Here is a 17,840-nt window from a genome sequence, read left to right as displayed (position 1 = left end):
GCATTAACCTTTTTGTGGAACTGCTTCTGCTGTCCCCTCTGCTTTGGGGCAATGTTAATGTTGATGATGGATCGGATTAGACGGTGGTCCGTCCAGCAGTCGTCAGCTCCTGTCATAGCGCAGGTGATGCACATATCCTTGCGATCCCTGGCTCGGACGATGACATAGTCAAGCAGGTGCCAGTGTTTGGAGCGAGGGTGTTGCCACGATGCTTTGTATTTGTCCCTCTGGCGGAACAGAGTGTTGGTAATGAGGAGTTCATGTTCTAGACATTTTGTCAGGAGTAGGGTACCGCTGGAATTGGCTTTCCCTACCCCCCTCTCTGCCAATCATGCCTCCCCAGAGGGCTGTGTCTTTGCCAACCCTGGCATTAAAATCAGACAGGAAGATCAATTTGTCGCGGTGGGTACACAGGACAAGGATGTCTCGAAGTTGCAATAAAAACCCTCTTTAGCCTCATCCTTTGCATCGAGTGTGGGGCGTACGCACTGATGACTGTGCGTTCGCCCCCACGTGCCTTGTCCCCAAAAAAGGGAACAAGTCCGACTGCGGCAACTACAGAGGAATCTCCCTGCTGTCGGCCACTGGGAAAGACATCGCAGAATCCTCCTCAACCACCTTCTCCCTGTGGCTGAAGAGCTCCTCCCAGAGTCACAATGTGGATTCCGTCCACTAAGGGGTACACCGGACATGATCTGCACCACTCGACAACTACAAGAGAAATGCAGGGAACAGCATCAACCCTTGTACATGGCCTTCTTTGACCTCACAAAGGCCTTTGACACTGTCAACCATGAGGGACTATGGAGCGTCCTCCTCCGTCTCAGCTGCCCCCAAAAGTTTGTCACCATTGTCTGCCTGCTCCACGATGACATGCAAGCCGTGATCCTGACCAACGGATCCACCACAAACCCAATCCACATCCGGACCAGGGTCAAGCAGGGCTGCAGCATCGCACCAACACTCTTCTCAATCTTCCTTTCTGCAATGCTTCATCTCACTATCAACAAGCTCCCCACTGGAGTGGAACTAAACTATCGAACCAATGGGAAGCTGTTCAACCTACGTCGCCTCCAGGTTAGATCCAAGGTCGTCCCATCCTCTATCATCCAACTACAGTAAGCGGACAATGCTTGCGTCTGCGCACACTCAGAGGCCGAACTCCAAGCCATCGTCAACACCTTCACTGAGGTGTATGAAAGCATGGGCCTTATGCTAAACATCCGTAAGACAAAGTTCCTCCACCAACCTGATCCAGCCACATGCACTGCCCCCCGGTCATCAAAATCCATGGCTCGGCCTTGGACAACGTGGACCATTTTCCATACCTCGGGAGTCTACTATCAGCAAGGGCAGACATCAATGCCTGAGGAAGAAAGTGTTTGAAGACCAGGACCTCAAATCTGGCACCAAGCTTATGGTCCACAAGGCAGTAGTAATATCCGTCCTCCTATATGGCTCAGAGACGTGGATTGTATACAGCAGACACCTCAATGCGCTGGAGAAGGACCACCAGTGCTGCCTCCGCGAGATCCTGTATATCCATTGGGAGGATAGACGCACCAATGTCAGTGTTCTTGCTCACGCCAACATCCCCAGCATTGAAGCACTGACCACACTCGATCAGCTCCATTGGGCATGCCACATTGTCTGTATGCCCGATATGAGGCTCCCTAAGCAAGTGCTCTACTTGAAACTCCGACACGGCAAACGAGCCCCAGGTGGGCAGGGGAAACACTTCAAGGATACCCTCAAAGCCTCCTTGATAAAGTGTAGCATCCCCACCGGCACCTGAGAATCCCTGGCCCAAGACCGCTCAAAGTGGAGGAAGAGCATCCGGGAGGGCACTGAGCACCTCAAGTCTCGTGGCGAGAGCATGCAGAAACCAAGCGCAGACAGCGGAAGGAGCGTGCAGCAAACCAAGCTCCCCACCCACCCTTTCATTCAACCACTCTCTGCCCCACCTGTTACAGAGATTGTAATTCCCGCCTGGGACTGTACAGCCACCTGAGAACTCACTTTTAGAGTGGCAGCAAGTCTTCCTCAATTCCGAGGGATTGCCTATGATGATGAGAAAAGGCCCAGAAATTTTGTGGAGGAAATTATTGTTGGGCCAGGAGGAGTACTCTTGCTCTATCTGGCTCCACAAAAAATACTGCTGCTCACTGCCAGCCCATGCTCAACCCTCTCTGGGATCAGCTCCTTCTCCAAAGCCTGACCAGCCAGCTCAGCATAGAAGCCAGCCAATGTCCTGCCCTCCACAGCCAGTGATCTGCAATGTGCTGCCTAGAGTAGATGCCAAATCCCAGGGCTAGACACCAAGGTGGGCCCCACTTTTTGCTGGTTGGGAAGGTATGTTTCATATCACCCAGTGTACGTGCCTCCCTGTGGATCCCAGGCTATAGCTGAGGAAACTCCCTGCGTGAATGTCCCCTCTTCCAAGTCCCACTCTTTCTGATGTGGATGACTTTGTTTGGGGCAGAAAGAAGTTCCAGCCAAATAAGGCCCAGTGGAAACTGGTGTAGAAGCACAGGACCCAGTGTACTGAGCTCCTCATCTAATCCTGACTCTTCCTCCACACACCTGCTGAACTTACAGCTGGAATGCGGTAGAAGGGCACCGATTTTCAGCCCCAATACTTTATCCACTCAAGGAGTTCAGTGGAAGGGTGTCTACTGTAACTGCATAACTAGATTTTATTTATTATTGATATACTTGTTCATCTTTCATGAAATAAATGTGATTGATTTTTTAGACTTTAAATCTGGTCTGAGATTATGCTTTACAGCTTTTGCTGAGGAGAATGTAATCTATTGGAAGCAGAGGTAAAAGCAATTACCAGGTAGGGTTTGTTTTTCATTTCCTGTACAGATTACTGAAAGCGTACCGACTTCTCAAGGCAAGGTTAGACATTCTTGAAGTTATGAGGAGTTGGACCTCACCTGTGTGAGTAATTTAAAATACGAGAGCTGAAATAATCTCGGGTAAGAAGGTTAGAAAAGACCCAAAAATGTTGCAGAGATTCTGAGAAAAAATTAACAAAAAAATAAGGAGCAATAAGAAGGCTTCCTCTCGGCACATTAGCAATAAGGAGATAGTCAAGGTCATGAAGAAAGTGAGGGACCGGCAGAGATTCTAATTAAGGCCTTTGCTTCAGTTTTCATAGAGAGGATGGATATTGAGATTGTCGAAACACCAAAGATGTGTATAGAACTGATAGTAGAGATTACCATTCAAAAGAGAAATGTCACTAAGAAAAATACTGAAACTTAAAATAGACAAATTACTGGAATCTGATGATTTACATCTGAGGATTCTAAAGGAAGCCAGGGAAGAGATAATAGAAGTTCGGACTAAAAAGGGGGGAATTTTACTCCCAGGCACGAAGTCGGTCGAACTTGTGAGCCATCTATTCGGGAACTGCAGTGGGGGCCCATTTTAGTGACTGGGCCTCATTCCACCAGCCAGCTGCCCGACCTCAACGAATATCCAGAGGCAGCTTTGGGCCTATGAAGATTGGGCAGCCCAGAGGTTGCCAAGCCTGGCAGTCAGGTAAGTCATGGGGTGGTCAGGAGGATTTTGTGGGTGGGAAGGAGGGGAAGCCTGGGGCGACAGTGATCCAAACTTTTGTTATGGGGCCCGAAAAATTGCTCCTGCTCCTCTGGCCCTGAAAAGATGAGTTTTACACTTACCTTACAGGGCCTCTGATAGGTGCCCACCATATTTTACTGAGTGGGTGCCTGTGTTGAGCGCCCCACTCAGCAGGCGGTTAAAATAGCTTCGGGGTCCTATCTAAATGCATAAATTTATGAATCTTTCCTGCGTGCGCTGCATAAATAAATGAGGCCCCTACCTGCCCATAAAAACAGCAGTATTAAAATTGCTGCAGAACGGGAAACAAGCAATAACTGTACCGCTTGAATTTTAATTCCTGTCCCACCCGGTTCCCCCTCGTGGTTCCAAAATTCTTTGGGAAGGGAAATTGTGCAATTGTACTTGAGGGTGGTAAATGTTACATCCCTCTTTAAAATAGGAGACCGGAATAAACCATAAAATTATAGACCAGTTAATCTTATTTCAGTCACTGGTAAACTACTAGCTAGGGCAGGCTTTGCTTCCGCCCGATGAATCTTCTGGAGTCAGACTCTTTCAATTATTCTCAGCAGGCTCCTGGTGGTATTTCAACTTGCATTTGGAAACTCGTCACCTGGGGTGGGCAAGAAACGACTGCTGTTGCAGGGCTTGGACTCCTGAAGCAGCTTAAAGGGCAGACAGCTTCAGATTAGCAGTACATGTTGCAGCCAGTGTAGAATGAAGAATCCATTATCCCACCTTCCATTACAGATCCTGCTTTTAAATTATTTCCATAGTTAACACTTATAGAATGCTTATGTTTCGAGAGTCCATCATTGCCAGGGTGCTAATGATGGAAAATGTGATGTATAATGGCAGTTCATCATTATTACCTCATTTAAGTGCGCCTGCCCATACTTGCAAAGGCACTTATGTGAATTAACGTAATTTCCGGCAGAAAATTAATTGGGCCAGAAAAATCATTGGGCCATAAAATGGCAGGGATCCGGCAGCACTCCATTTTCAGCCCGCTTACTACCAGAAAAACCATCCAAATAGAAAAGAAAATCTTTCCTCCACAGCCAACAATGCTGCTGAAATGAGTCCACACTGGGGAGAGGCCGTTCACCTGCTCAAAGTGTGGGGAGGGATTCACTTGTTCATCCACCCTGCTGAAACACCAGCGAGTTCACACTGGGGCGAGACTGTTCACCTGTTTGGAGTATGGGAAGGGATTCACTCAGTCACCCAGCCTGCTGAGACACAAGCAATTTCACAAGTGACTGCAGGGTTTGGATTCTGCCGTTATTACTGCTGTTATTCACATCCTAATGAACTGTGTTCATTCTGTTAGGTGCCGTTTGTTTCTGCTGATGTTAATAACCCTTCAACTAGGCTGGAGTTTAATATTTTGATATTTCAAATAACAGTGGATGTCATGTATGTAACCACAATGTAACACCACTGTATTACTGTATACACTCAACCTAGATGCACACCTTGACCACAAGGGGTGAACTTGTGGGAGACACTCCTTACCTGATCACACAGGTATAAAAAGGGAGGTCTCACACAGGGCCAGCTCTTTGGAGTCCTGTGAATAAAGAGTTACGGTCACAGAGTGACCTTGTCCCCAGAATGTGCCTCGTGTGGTTTCATACTGTAGAGTAAGGACTTTACAGTGTTGATATTTGATGTCTCCAAGGTAAGAGGAGACTAATTGATGTCCTGTTTCTGACTGCTCCATTTTTGATCGGGTTGGAGGAGCAGAGAGAGCTTGGGGCCCAGGAGCATCATGATCGGGACCCAGGGGAGGCGAGGTTTCAGGGCCCAGAAGAGACGAGGGCCCGGGGCAGCACGGGCCAGCCCACGCTGCGATCTATGGATAGTAGGAGCATGCGTGCGCACTAGGTCCATGCAGCAAAGCTTGGTCTCCAGTCGTCTTGGTTAACCCTTGCCACTGGATCAAGACCTAGCTCTGTCAAGCCCATGTAGTGGCTGGTGTGCAACGGCCATCCCACGTTAAAAGAATCCATGCACAGGCATCTTCCACCCTTCAGTATGTAGTTCGGGACCTAGATTGTCAGGTCCCTCATTGAAACACCTGTGAACGCATCTATTTTTGGTCTGGAAGCAGGTCATCCTCAATACGAGGGACTGCCTAATACTATACAATGCAAGATGAAATGACTGAGTCCTTGGAGAAATGTATATTTGCTTTGTAAAAGGCAAGTGATGGTTAATCAACCTTATAGAAATAACAAAGTGGATAGATAATGCAGTGGATGTGGTTTACATGGATTTTCAAAAAGCATTTGATAAGTTGCCACGTAAGAAACCTCTGCCAAAGATAATAAAACATACCGTTAAGGGGAATGTGGCCACATGGTAGTGAGATGTTTATTTTGTGAAATATGTTGTTAATTAAAAAGTAAAACAAAATTAAATGTGCTTACTTGGAATTGTTAGCAGTAATAAAACTTGGATGGATGGTCACTGGCCATTTAAGCAGCTGTAAATATCAGAAAATTAGCAACTAATTGACCCTATTGGGGCTGATTTTTTAATTGGAAGAATTGTTCTCACTGTCGTGATTCGTAGATGCTGATGCCGGGAATTAGTACAAGTTCCAATTTTTGCACCTTCTTGTTGATTCTGTGCACCACACAATTTTTCGTACCTGGGTTATTACCAGTGGGAATCACACTCACATAGAATGTGCAAAGCTTTATTTCAATAGGAAATTTAATGCTAATGTGCCTTTTTTTAGATTTCTTTTCTGAATGTCAGGATCTCGCATTGTGTTTCCCTCATCCACATATTATTGGTATTGTAGGTCGCTGTGCCACTGTTACAGGATTCTCTAAAGTTCAGGGGGTTATTGTAGGCACCTGACTGTCATCTCTTAAAGGTGATTTCCTACAATTTAATTGCAGTAACCTAAGTTCAGAAAAAGGGTATTGCATTGAGTGTCCCTACCTCCCTGATATTTTTTGGAGGTGGAAGAAAATGATGTAGGAAGGGATGCCAAGGAGATTGGTCTGCATTAGAAATGATTTGCCCTCATCTGTCATTACCCATAGAGCTATGTTTATCTACCCAGACATCGCTACCTTTGACTGTCCGAAGATAACTGCCTTCTGTGGCCCAGGGTCATGAGGGAAGTTGGATTTGTGCCACCTACTGCAAGTTGACCTGCAGACAACCTTCGCCACAGAGACACCACTGCCAGTGGCAGTAGAGGTTATATCTGCCATGAACATCTAATTCTCCATGTTATGTATTGTCCATGTACATTAAATGTATAGTTACAATGGTGCACCACAAGGGGCACTGTGGTGGGAGACCCGAAAGTACCTGCGAGACAGAGTACAAAAGGCTGCCCACCACACCTGAAGGGCACTCTGGAGTTACACAATAAAGGACCAAGGTCACAGCAGTTAGTACAACACCAGACTGTGTGGAGTCGGTGATTTGAGTGCTACATACATCACAAATTGGCAACAAGGACGAGCTCTTCACGCAACCATGGCTACTTTGGGCACGCTAAAGGATTTCACAGAGGGTAATGACTGGGATGCCTTTACGGAAAGGCTCAAGTACTATTTTATAGCAAACGACCTGACAGGGGACACGAACGCACTGATAGAGAAGCGTAAGGCGATATTGCTGTCCAGTTGTGGCGAAGAGGTTTACCGTCTCGTCAGGGATTTGCTGGCACCCGCGAGCGCCAAGGACAAGTCATATGAGGAGCTGATTGAACTCATTCATAACCAACTGAAACCGAAGGAGAGCATCCTCACGGCCAGGCACAAATTCTACCACCACTGCAGACCTGAGGGCCAGGATGTCACAAAATATGCTGCGGACATCAGGAGACTTGCGGCGCGTGCGATTTTGGCAAACACCTTGACGAGGCGTTGCGAGATGTCTTTGTTATGGGGATTGGCCATGAGGGTCTCCGTCACAAGCTGCTATCTACTGAACCTACAGTCAGCCTGCAGCAAGCCATCAACATCAGCCGGGCATTTATGACCTCGACTTGCAGCACCAAGCAGATGATCCACACGGTCTCGAACCCGGCAGGTACTATTCATAGGATTGCGCCCGTCACAGACAAAACTGCAGAACATGGCTCTGCCCAGGGCCGAGAGCATGGACCTCAGGGTCCTGGAACTCAGAGTCCGCCAAGGGGGGCTAATCGAGTAGCACCATGCTGGCGCTGCGGAGGAAGCCATGGGGCTCACCGGTGCAGGTTTGCGGAGTATACGTGCAATACCTGCCACACGAAAGGCCACCTTCAGCGTATGTGCAAAAGAAACATGACTCACCGTGTGGCTGAGGAGATGGTAGATGATCTGCTATACAGCGAGGAGCATTGCGGTTTGGCTCGACGGGCATCCCAAGCCCCAGCTAGAAGAAGATGATGCGTTTGGACTGTATACGTGTACTGACGATTCAGCCCCAGTGATTATGGAAGTCAAGATTAGCGGAGGCCCAGTGAATATGGAAGTGGACACGGGGTCGGGTCAGTCACTGATGAGTCAGGAAACTTTGGATAAACTGTGGATCAACCCAGCTGCACGACCTAAGTTGGTACCGGTCACGGTGAAGCTGCGTACCTACACCAAGGAACTGATACCTGTTCTTGGCAGAGCGGATCTGCAGGTATCTCACGGGGGCGAGCCGCACGATTTACCTTTGTGGATCATTGCAGGCGATGGGCTGACGTTACTCGGCAGGAGATGGATGGGGAAGGTCCGTGGGAGCTGGGAAGACTTCATTCCTCCACAGACCACTGTCCCCCGTGTTCACAGACAGAGCAGGCCTCCACCTTCGGATCGGATGGCAGCGAAGGAAGCGTGTGTGGGGTTGGGCAGAGCAGCGGTGGCCGTCGACTCTCCCCTGCAAAGTCTGAGAGTGAGAAAGAGGCGCTGGAACTAGCAGCAGCGCCGACCGAGCTGGAGAAGGAAGAGGGAGAGCAGGCAGCAACTCGGTGGATTTCTGTAGCGGCGGATCTCCCTCAGAGCCATGGTGCTGGGTCTGTAGCGATGAGGCTTCTTCACTCTGCCTATGGCCGGAGCGCTCTTCTGGGCCGCTTTGGTCGCCAGCTATTTGCAGAGAGAGAGAGAGGGAGAGCAGGCAGCAGCACAGCGAGTTCAAGATGGAGGCGAGCCTCGTGGCAGCAGAGTTCTGCAGAGAGAGGCAGGCAGGCACCAGCAGAGCACCTAAAATTATGGCGCCCAGTAGAAACCTCGTGGAAAAATCAAAATGGTGTCTTAAAAGGGAAATGTACCCGGGAGTCTTAAAGGTGCCTTACACTGTTGGCGGTCCCCACAAAGAGACTTTTGTAAGGGCAAGAGTGAGTCAAAATGATTACTGTGATTTGTATGATGACGTGATTTATGACGAGAGTTAATATTTTGATGCTAAAATGATTACTGTGATTAAAATGATTGAGATGATGGGTGAAAAGAGTTAATATCACAATGCACAGTTAAAAGGGTTAATGGATCTGTGACTAACATGACTAATAGATTAATGCGATTTCTGATTTTATGTGATCTATGCAATTGTTCAGCGGCTGCAGACAAACCGCAAAAAGGCAACTATTTTCTGAGAACAGAGGCAACGCACCAATTGCCATAACCTGTCTCAGCGCAGCCCATTACCTCGGGCAAAAAGGGGCAGTATGTCACCACCACACCTCACCCAGTGGAGCTGGGATTTATTAACTGTTCAGTGTACCTGCAACCTTTTGATATAACTCTTCAACGCATACAAATGTACTTTCCATGTGTACCTGCTTTCTACTGGAGATTATGTTTGTGTACTTGTATCACCCATGTAAGCACTGCAAATACCACATACTTGCACCAGATCGCAAGCAGAATCTCTACATGGGGGGGAAGAGGGAAGTGGATGGTCATGGACTCACATTCACAAATCAACCAGGATGAACAAGGCCGAGGTTACCGGCAATTTGCTTTTGGAACTGGGGGGGGAGTGAGATGTTATGTATTGTCCATGTACATTAAATGTATAGTTACAATGGTGCGCCACAAGGGGCACTGTGGTGGGAGTCCCGAAAGTACCTGCGAGATAGAGTATAAAAGGCTGACCACCACATCTGAAGGGCACTCTGGAGTTACACAATAAAGGACCAAGGTCACAGCATTTACTACAGCACCAGACTGTGTGGAGTCAGTGATTTGAGTGCTACATACATTACACACCAGGTTCTTCCAGGCTAAGTAGGGGACATCTGCAGCATCATCCAATCAGCAACATAAGAACATAAGAAACAGGAGCAGGAGTAGGCCATATGGCATCTCAAGCCTGCTCCGCCATTCAATATGATCGTGGCTGATACAGGTGCTTTTTTCTCCAGGGCAAGCATCTCCAGCGCAACAACAGAAGGAGCAGGTACTGCAATTCCTTTGTGTTGTTCTGCAAAGTTCAGAGGGTTAATGAGGCCATTCAAGCTTCTAGACACAAGATCGTGGAGTTTATAAATTACAAATTCCATCAATGCCCAGGTGATCAGTGACCAGCAACAAGGGATCATGTGGGCTAATGCCTGTTTTACAGTCAGCAGTCACAATTATTTTCTTGTAAGGCAATCCTCTGTGCCTATTGTTTTCAAAGGTAAAGACAACTTGGAGGGTGGCTACTAGGAGACCAAGGTCCTCCTCTGCAGCCCTAGCTAGTGACACCCTTGCAAAAGATACGGTCAGAAAATGAATGCAGAATCAACAGGGTCATGCAGCTACATTGTGCTGGGTCAGAAGAAGGCCCTGCAATTGATTCTGCCACGTTAGCTGCTGTGATGACTGCTCAGAGCTTTCTGTACTTGTACCATCATTAGAATAGGGACAGGGCTACACTGATCAGGTGTGGTATAATCCAGGATACTGCAGGACATGGTAGGTCCGATGAAAGGTCATCGACTTGAAACGTTAACTGTTTCTTTCTCCACAGATGCTGCCTGACTGGCTGAGGATTTCCAGTATTTTCTGTTTTATTACAGATTTCCAGCATTCGCAGTATTTTGCTTTTGAAAAGGAAGCATGAGGTTAGTGAAGGCCTGTGTCATTGCTCTCTTTGTTCAATCCCACAGTATGTTGAAGCCAGAAAAGAGTGCGCTGTGCCTCCACCTCAACATTGTCAGCATTCACCAGAGATACTCCCACTGTGACAAGACCCTGTTCTACTGAGCTCTACTGCAGATGCCCATGCAATTGTCGTACATGCCACTGTGGCCTCAAGTGTTAAAAGCCATTTTGCTTGAATGCACAGGTAAAATGAGTGGACTTATACATAGACATTGTCACACTCTGCAGGGTGCTTCATAGGATTATGTCGGATACACAGCACGGAAACAGGCCATTTCATGACCAGTTCATGCAGGCGTTTATGCTCCACTTGAGGCTCCTCCCGTCTTTCCTTATCTAACTCTATCAGCATAACCCTCTATTCCCTTCTCCCTCATATGCATATCTAGCCTCCCCTTAAATGCATCGATACTACTTGCCTCAAGCACTCCCTGTGGTAGCGAGTTCCACATTCTCACCACTCTTTGGTTAAAGAAGTATTTTCTAAATTCTCTATTTGATATCTTGGTGACTATCTTATATTTGTTGGCATCTAGTTTTTCTCTTCCCCAGAAGTGGAAACCCTCTCTCAGGATCAAAATCTTTCATAATTTTAAAGATCTCTATTAGGTCATTCCTCAACCTTTTCTTTTCAAGAGAAAAGAGACCCAGTCTGTTCATCTTTTCCTGATAGGCATACCCTTGCACTTCGAGTATAATCCTTGTAATTTTTTTTTTGCACCCTCTCCAGTGCCTCTATATCCTTTTTATTATATGGCGACCAGAATTGTACTTCGGTAAGCTTCAAATAGTTTTCAAATCCCTTCAAGGCCTTGCCCCTCCCTATCTCTGTAATTTCCTCCAGCCCTACAACCCCCCCCGAGATATCTGCGCTCCTCTCATTCTGCCCTCTTGAGCATCCCTGATTATAATCGCTCAACCATTGGTGGCCATACCTTCTGTTGTCTCGGCCCTAAGCTCTGGAAATCCCTGCATAAACCTCTCTGCCTCTCTACCTCTCTTTCCTTAAAACCTACCTCCTTGACCAAGCACCTGCCCTAATTTCTCCTTATGTGGCTCGGTGTTAAATTTATGTCATAATACTCCTGTAAAGCGCCTTGGGACGTTTTACTACGTTAAAGGTGCTATACAAAAATACAAGTTGTTGTTGTTATTGTTGGTTCCATAAAATAACTGCTTAGCATTTTATTTGGTAGAAGGTCTGATTGAGGTCAGAATTCCTGGACCCTTAGTTGAGACCTGCATGACCTGCTCAGCAGGTTCATGCTCCTTCACATGCTCATTGCTTCATTGGCTGCTCAGGCACACTGATCTAATCCCCTGGGACGGCGGTACCCACCCGTAGGTGCAGTGAGTGATATTGGGTGGTGGGAACAGCTGGCTTCTACTTTGCTGGGAGCTGCTGCTGGTTCTTGGGGGTCACCTATAGAAACAGAAGAGGTTGATAAGTAGAATGCTGGCTGCAAAGTCACCCCTTCAAATATTAATTACATCGCAATATTATGTGTTCCATGCTGCCACGCTAAAGTATATGTGAGTGAGTGAGTGAGTATGTGAGTGAATATGTGAGTATGTGAGTGAGGGAGTGTGTGAATGAGTGATTGTGTGAGTTTGTGAGTGAGTGAGTGTTTGAGTGAGTGAATAAGTATATGAGTGAGTGAGTGTGTGCGTGAGTGTGTGTGTGCATGAGTGAGTGTGTGCGTGAGTCAGTGTGTGAGTGAGTATGTGAGTGAGTGAGTGTGAGTGAATGAGTATGTGAGTGAGTGAGTGTGAGTGAGTGAGTGAGTATGTGAGTGAGTGAGTGTGTGTGAGTGAGTGTGTGAGTGAGTGAGTATGTGAGTGAGTGAGTAAGTATGAGTGTGTGAGTGAGTGAGTATGTGAGTGCGTGAGTGAGTGAGCATGTGAGTGAGCATGTGAGTGAGTGTGTGAGTGAATGAGTGTGTGAGTGTGTGAGTGATTGGGTGTGTAGGGAAAGAAGAAGGAGCAAGCGATGACCGTACTTGCATTGAGTTTGGGGCAGACCTCCAGCTTCTCTCTCAATCCCTCTCTGAAGAGCTTGTTGTTGCAGGGATCTCCTCCCATGTATGTCCACTCATTTCTGTTATGTGTTGCCTTGTCCTGCAAGCAGAGAAGTTGTGTTGAGATGTTAGAAGTTCCAGGAATACATAAAATGGAACCAGCGGTGACAAAATGACCAGACTGTTGGAAAAACACCGATGAACTACTATCTGAGCACTATCAGTATGCTCTTCAGTGGAGTTGAAACAGTCTTGCATGCAGCCAGACTGTTAACATATCTGTGTTATTGTAATCATTGGGAGTATAAAATATCCTGACCCTGAAAATCTGCAGGAATTGTGCTGGCTTCCTGCCACAATTCTGGCGAACGACTGGTGGAATCCACCGAAAACAACAAGGCCCTTTACAAGGCAAATGTCACCAGAGAGGGGAGGCAAAGAGAACCTAAGTCAGGAGTTCCCACTTACTTGGCTCATTTGGGACCCAGCGTAGCATTCGCAATCCTAGCATAACCTACGGATTGTCAGGACCACTGTCTATTCTCGGCTTTTGATTTTACTCTCACAAACTTTTGAGTACATGATCACTGACACTACATAAGAGTTTTACAAATAATTGTTGGATACTGATCATTAAAGCAACCTTATTATTCAGAGTGCTTCATGGTAGAATGAGTGGAATACTTGGAGTGGGCATCACAGGGGAGAGTAACAGGGCTAGATCACTGAACGTGGGTATTGCAAGAAAGGGGAGCAGGGTGAGTGTGTATCATGGGGAAGAGAAATGGAGCTCGAGCACTCAGTTGTATCAATATTGACAAAACAACTTGCAATAGGCAACACTTTTTAGCAAGCATGTAGAATTCCATTTGAGCGACTGTGATACAGAAAAAATTAAATTTGTCAAGGACTTTGTTTGTTATGAGCTTGTCCATTCATCGACTATCCTTTATGTAATATCTAAGGCCTAGATTCAGAGTGTTGGTTCTATTACTGTCTCTCTCTAATTTAAGATATGGGTTTAGTATCCAGCTTTATCTGTTCAATAACTTAATACTAGTTTGCGATTCATTATTTTCACCAAGCAACTTTCTGTATTTAAGTATTTGCTGCTTTTTTGCAGGCAGTTCTAGTTCAGGCCTATTATCCTGACCAGCAGCAAGCGTGATGGGCCGGGACTCCGTGTATCTACCTGACCTGGTGCTAATCTCAGAGAATTTTCCATAGTCTGCATCATTTATATATTTATGGCAAGCCCTCAGGATGTTGCCTGCATTTGGGACAGAAAATGGCTGCGCCGCAAGATTCCAGCGCCAACAGCAGCTTAAGAGGCCAGGCTAAAGTTTTCCATTGGAGGCTTCCACTGGAGAAGGAAATGTTACTAATGAGGAATATTAGATGGCATGTGCCTCTAGTCATTCAAGTTCCTGCTGTGACCTTCAAACCTGTCCTCCTCATTTCCAATTGCCTAGTAAGGGGATGCATCTGTTGAATGTTGGCATTGTGCCATGTCATGTCCTGGATTTTTTTGACTATAATTTGCACAGAAAAGGATCTAGATATGAATTATTTTTTAATTTGCTTTTAAATTAAAGTTTGCTTGACAGCAGGGCTGGACAAGGAGTGAATGGATCTTGTATGATGTGAAGAAGTGCAGTGGACTTGATTGGATTGCTCTATGCTAAAGTTGTTCTTTTCACTGTGCCATGCACAGGATGATGTCATTTGGCACTGAATATAATGGCAAGTGCACGTGTTTGTTCAAGATCAAGGTGAGTTTGTCAGCTGCATCGAGACATCATCACCTCTGCTAAACTTGAGATGGGTGTTGTAAATGTTATTTTGTAGCAGTTATCTCATCAGCTTTCTCACCAATATGCCTGGGAATAAATTTCCAGCTCTCATTTTGCTTGGAAAATGGAACAAAGAAAAGATACAACTAGTGATGCTGAACAAGGCTTTGAATACATTGCTCATGCCCAAATTTTCATTTTACAATTACATACAAAACTCTGCACAATTGTCTTTTCATACAATTTTAGTTGCATTTTTAATTTTTCAGAACAACCTCTAACAACACAGTGTACAAGGGACTTTTCTGAGTACTGCTCCCAGTCTAATGTTGTGTTCTGGTCCCTCTGCAGATCGTAACCTACTTAAAACCGTTTAAGCAGTTAAGAGTTATTATAAAATAGATTTCCAGTCTCTAAGCAATAGACATCGGGAAGGGCTAGGTTGAGCCCCCGATCAGTGGTGAGTTGGTGTATCTCAGCCACGGTAGCAGTAGAGTGCCCCAGTTGGTCTCAGTGTTCTTGGCCTAAGGGGTAGGAAAAATAAGGCAGAGTGCTGCTCCTGCCCACTTCCCACTGCTGATTGTGTGTGTGTCTGTGTGTTTGTATTTGTATATATATTAACGTGCGTGTATATTAATTTAAGACAGGGTTGGCTTGATTGCAATGTTGCCTGCTAGCATTTAGGGTGGATAGGATATTGGTGGAAAAGGAGGAAAACTTCCCTCTGCTTACTGCTCCTTTGCTACTCTCTATTTTCAGATGACTTCTGGAGGGTTCAGGTCCTTGTGGCATTTTTAATTCTTTTTAGGTGTCTTCTTGTGCTGCAGCGGTAGTCCTGCCCATGTCTTCCTTGCAGGCCACTGGTAGGCTCCTACTTGCTGGTGAGTATTCCATCGGGAGCCAGTAATAATAGATGGAAAGCTAGCCGCGGTTATGTGGGGTTGGGGCGATGAGTGGAAGATCCTCCAAAAACCTGAAAGGGCACGCTCAGGAAGAAAGGCCACCTGGATGAAGTAAACAGATTGGGATCATTTTGGGAAAACCTAGTGCAGTTTGCAAGAACAGGAAAGGGCCAATAGGCCCAACACACCTGTCCCTTTCAGTGAAGGTTGTTATGTGCCTGCATGCCTTTCATAATACACGACAACTGTTCAACACATGGTGTTGTATGGAACAGCGGGGGTGTTACCAGCAAGATCATAATCACACAAGCTTCAGTTTTGTAGAATGTTATAATCGAATGAGAGCAAGATACAAAACTAACAATTTCAACCAGCTCAATGGCAACTGATTTTAATTTTAATTATTCACTTAGGTGTAGTGGAGAGTGGAAGACTGATTTAACAATGCTCCAACAGTGACATGGAGCAAAGTTCATTAAACTTGCTGCACAACCTCACTTGCCCATTTCACAGCAAGTCGAATGATGACTGCTTAATAGGCTTCACCTGCTTTAGTTGCTTCTTATTTTTTTGCATAAATAAACATAAATGTTGCTTCTTTATGTGACTTAGCATTTCAGTACGGTTGCATTTTGCACTCAGTATTTATTTTTTCACTTGCGCTGTTTGCCATTTCTGCACAAATCTTAGCATTTAAGACTTTCCTCCAGTCTTCTTATTACTGCTGCTTTGTAACTTGCAACCAACAAAGTGCTGAGAATTCGAATCCCGTTGTAATGCGTGATTTAGATGAGGAAGACAACTTCATGGATGGTAGGGTTGTCAACTCTCCAGGATTGGATAGCAGGTTCCAGGAATTTAAGATTAATCTCCAAAACTCTGCTGCAAGCAACCCTGGAGAAAAATCATCGGGCATTAAATAAAGTGAGTGTGTTTTTCATTTGCATTGAACACTTCTATTTATTAGTTATAAAAATACTGGAGATGTGAAAAAAAGGCTGCTCGATTGACAGTCAAGAATCATCCGATTGGGTAATGAAGAGCTTTTTTGCTTTTTAATTGGTGTGGGAAGATGCTGTGTTGAGAAGATTGACATGTTCAACGACCAATGGTGGGAGTGTGGGATGGGGCAGTTGGAGGTAGGAGGTGATGTGATGAAACCTCCAGAACTACGTCCAACCAAAGTTGGCAACCCTATGAGATGGCCTTGCATGTAATGACACCTCAGAAGGTGTGTGCACATCCTTTGAAACCTGAGAACCATATTTATACACACTGATTAATCTCCCAGGCATGATACACTGAATGGCCTCCTTCTGTGCCCTATGCTGCTATGATCTGAGGATACATCTCTTTGCCACCTCTGCCTCAATAGAGAGGCCTAAGGAACCACTCCATTTGCACGAGCATTACCGGTAGACAACTTCATAAACTGGGAGGCGGGTCACTATTACATTACATTTCTAAGCTGCAGGCCACTGAAGGAGACAATCTCTTAAATTGTAAGAACATAAGAACATAAGAAATAGGAACAGGAGTAGGCCATACGGCCCCTCGAGCCTGCACCGCCATTCAATAAGATCATGGCTTATCTGATCATGGACTCAGCTCACTTCCCTACCTGCTCCACATAATCCCTTATCCCCTTATCATTTAAGAAACTGTCTATTTCTGTCTTCAATTTATTCAATGTCCCAGCTTCCACAGCTCTCTGAGGGAGCGAATTCCACAGATTTACAACCCTCTGAGAGAAGAAATTTCTCCTCATCTCAGTTTTAAATGGGCGGCCCCTTATTCTAAGATTATGCCCTCTAGTTCTAGTCTCCCCCATCAGTGGAAACATCCTCTCTGCATCCACCTTGTCAAGCCCCCTCATAATCTTATACATTTCGATAAAATCATCTCTCAATCTTCTGAATTCCAATGAGTAGAGGCCCAACCTACTCAACCTTTCCTCATAAGTCAAGCCCCTCATCCCCGGAATCAATGCAGTGAACCTTCTCTGAACTGCCTCCAAAGCAAATATATTCTTTCGTAAATATAGAAACCAAAGTAGCCTGTTGTCCATAGAAACATGGAAACATAGAAAATAGATGCAGGAGTAGGCCATTCGGCCCTTCGAGCCTGCAACACCATTCAACAAGATCATGCACCTCAGTACCCGTTTCCTGCTTTCTCTTCATACTCCTTGATCCCTTTAGCCATAAGGGCCATATCTAACTCCCTTTTGAATATATCGAACGAACTGGCCTCAACAACTTTCTATGGTAGAGAATTCCACAGTTTAACAACTCTCTGAGTGAAGAGGTTTCTCCTCATCTCGGTCCTAAATGGCTTACCCCTTATTCTTAGACTGTGACCCCTGGTTCTGGACTTCCCCAACATCGGGAACATTCTTCTTGCATCTAACCTGTCCAGTCGCTCAGAATTTTATATGTT

The 17,840-nt window shown here is 45.9% G+C and overlaps 1 long non-coding RNA gene across 1 annotated transcript in view; it reads right to left on the bottom strand.

Moving 5' to 3' along the window:
- The window catches only part of LOC139227406 (uncharacterized), a 32,709-nt gene extending 19,841 nt beyond the window's left edge, over positions 1-12,868 (bottom strand). Inside the window, exons 1-2 of the long non-coding RNA XR_011587436.1 lie at positions 12,689-12,868; positions 12,028-12,111 (exon numbers count right to left, since the gene is read on the bottom strand). This is a non-coding gene — a long non-coding RNA (uncharacterized lncRNA). The remainder of the gene's footprint in view (positions 1-12,027; positions 12,112-12,688) is intronic.
- Positions 12,869-17,840: the final 4,972 nt, after the last annotated feature.

Source organism: Pristiophorus japonicus, chromosome 1, assembly GCF_044704955.1.
Source record: "Pristiophorus japonicus isolate sPriJap1 chromosome 1, sPriJap1.hap1, whole genome shotgun sequence".
Lineage (NCBI taxonomy): Eukaryota > Metazoa > Chordata > Chondrichthyes > Pristiophoridae > Pristiophorus > Pristiophorus japonicus.
This window is presented reverse-complemented; position numbering and strand designations above follow the sequence as displayed.